Source organism: Macaca nemestrina, chromosome 4 (assembly GCF_043159975.1).
Source record: "Macaca nemestrina isolate mMacNem1 chromosome 4, mMacNem.hap1, whole genome shotgun sequence".
NCBI lineage: Eukaryota > Metazoa > Chordata > Mammalia > Primates > Cercopithecidae > Macaca > Macaca nemestrina.
The window spans coordinates 53,146,217-53,149,309 of NC_092128.1; the positions used below are offsets into that span (position 1 = coordinate 53,146,217).

The window sequence follows — 3,093 nt, forward strand, 5'->3', positions numbered from 1 at the left end:
AAGTTGACATCATTCTTCTAAATGTTATGTGGAATCATAGGAAGAAACATCATTGCAATCATTTTCAAAGTAATATTAAAGGTATTAGAAGAAATGTTTGGTCTTAAATGTCAATTCAAATGTAAAGTGTCTATGACAATAGATCAGAGAGAAAGTAAGTATATCTGTAAAGGAAAAAAGGCCAGGCATGGTGGCTCATGACTGTAATTCCAGCACTTTGGGAGACCAAAGCGGGCAGATCACGAGGTCAGGAGTTCGAGACCAGCCTGTCCAACATAATGAAACATTGTCTCTACTAAAAATACAAAAAAAAAATTAGCCGGGCATGGTGTCGGGCACCTGTAATCCCAGCTACTCAAGAGGCTAAGGCAGGAGAATCGCTTGAACTCGGGAGGTGGAGGTTGCAGTGAGTCAAGATCACACCATTGCACTCCAGCCTGGGCAACAAGAGCAAGACTCCATCTCAAAAAAAAAAGACAGGAAAAAATGACTGGGTGTGGAGGCTCACACCTGTAATCCCAGCACTTTGGGAGGTCGAGGCAGGAGGATCACAAGGTCAGGAGTTCAAGACCAGCCTGACCAACATGGTGAAACCCTGTCTCTACTAAAAACACAAAAATTAGCTGGGCGTGGTGGCACGCACCTGTAGTCCCAGCTACTCGGGAGGCTGAGGCAGGAGAATTGCTTGAATCTGGGAGACAGAGGTTGCAGTGAGCCAAGATTGTACCACTGCACTCCAGCTTGGGTGACACAGCGAGACTCTGTCTCAAAAAAAAAAACAAACAAACAAAAAAAAAAAAACAGAAAAAATGAGTTAGTTGCAAGTACTGTAAGTACTGTATCCTTCAATGAAAGAAGAACACAGATTAAGGATAAAACAGTTAGACAGTCTTATCAATTAGGCCACCTTTAAGAATCATTTATCAGGGTAGCTAAAAGGAGCAACGATAAAGCTCTACATATATAACTGAAATGTTTACAATTAATCTAGTCCCAGCACTTTTATTTGTAGAGTTCTCAAATCAAAAGTAACAAGTAATTATACATCAGGATTGTTAGGAATACCAAATATTTTACAACTGCCACTATGTGTTTCTTCTTCTCTGACACAATTGGCACAGATCCAGGCTTGCTGTGTTTAATGTGATTCACTTCCTTTCATCAACAAGCTTCCTTCATGATGCACTGTTCCTGAAATGGGCTGTAGACAGAATTTGGTAGATGTCAATGATGAGCTGTTGGTTGTATATGAGGATGATGCTGAAATTTCTCCTTCAGTTTCTGGTTATAATACTTGGCTGCTTTTTCTTGTGATGTAAGCACACCCAATTTTTCAGAAGCATCAGCTTTCCATAGGTGAATGTTCATTTCATCAGATCCATACATAATATACTTGCTGTCAGAAGTCCATTTTACACAGATAACACGTTGCTTTCACTTTGTGTGATATACCTCCCTGCTTTGACTTTTATCTACAGGAAAGATTCAAATAGATTTATCGAAACTAGCAAACACAAACTCTTTCCCAGTGGGAGAGTAATCCACATCAAGCACTGCAGATACATGATCCATATGGACCATTACAGGAGTGTCCAGTGCACACATATCAAAAGTAAATACGTTATAATTATTTGCTGCCATAAAAACGAAAGCTTCCATAGGGTTCCAACAGATTGTATTTGTTCTCATATCTAAGATAACCTTTTTCAGAGGAGTAGCTTGCTTCATATCATATAGTACTATATTCCTGTTAGACGTGCAACTTTCCAAGATAAGTGTCTTAATTGCATTAAATTTACCACTACTTATACTGTCAAATCTCCAGGTCATTGAACATATAGGATTAGTTCTTTGTTTACCCCAAATGTCTAGTTGCTGTCCACATGTGGCAAAAACAGCTTCTTTCCAGTGATGATCAATCCCAGTATCTTTCCTAATATTGTATGTAATGGCTCTTCCTCCTGTCTTTCCTGTCAATCCCACTGTCTTTCCTAATATTTTATGTAATGGCTCTTCCTCCTCTCTATAGCCTGGCCTATCTATTTTCCACTGCTTCACAGTTTTGTCATCACCAACAGTGAAAAGAAGTCCCACAAAAGCGAGTACATATTCCTCATACAAAGCCTTCATGTGCTTGTATTATACGGATACATTTCAGTTGAGTCAGGTTTCAAATTCTAACCTCTCCATCACATACCCCAGAAGGGACAGTAGCCAGGCTCTTTGGATGCTTTGCCAAGCAACTGACTCCATCTCGGTGACCATCCAGCCAAGCAAGGAATGGTTTTGCAAATACTCCTTCCAGTTTGGTAGCATTTAAAACTCTTACATATTCTTGCAGGACCTCAAAAGGATGTAAGGTAGGATCATAGTTTCTTGGAACAATCTATAAGTCCAACTGGGTTTTGCAGACATAGTTGTCCAGATTCCAGCTCAACATCTTCACCTTCACCTTGATTGCTCTTCCTGCCAGAATCCACAAGCTCTTCGCTCTACAGAATTTCAAAGAGTACCGAGAGTGTCATAGGATTATCCCCAGAAATTTCCTTATATAGGACCTGAGTCAATCATAGTTTTTATGTAGATTGTGAAGACTGCAGCCCTTACCAATTTATCTCTGTTTTGCCATAGATTTCGCAGGGCAATCTAATTGTAAAGCAGAAAACAAAAAAATATACAAAAAGTACATGTTTTGTGTTCTTCACTGCACTTATCACAACTTGAAAATATATATAGTTTTTGTCCTATCTTTCCCTTTATTTATTGTATTTTGTTGAGACAGGGCCTGGGTCTGTCACCCAGGCTGGAGTGCAGTGGTGTGATCTTGGCTCACTGCAACCTCCGCCTCCTGGGCTCAAGCCATCCTCCCACCTCAGCCTCCCGAGTAGCTGGTACTACAAGCTCAGGCCACCATGCCCAGCTGATTTTTGTATTTTTTGTAGAGATGGGGTTTCACCATGTTGCCCAGGCTGGTCTCAAACCACAGAGCTCAAGCAATCCACCTGCCTTGGTCTTCCAAAGTGTTGGGATTACAGGCATGAGCCACTGCATCCAGCCCTATCTCTCCCTTTAAAATATAAACTCTTTAAGGAC

At 40.6% G+C, this 3,093-nt stretch overlaps 1 pseudogene; it reads right to left on the reverse strand.

Moving 5' to 3' along the window:
• Positions 1 to 891: 891 nt before the first annotated feature.
• LOC105475886 (DDB1- and CUL4-associated factor 13-like) lies at positions 892 to 2,415 on the reverse strand (annotated as a pseudogene).
• Between the last annotated feature and the right edge of the window lie 678 nt (positions 2,416 to 3,093).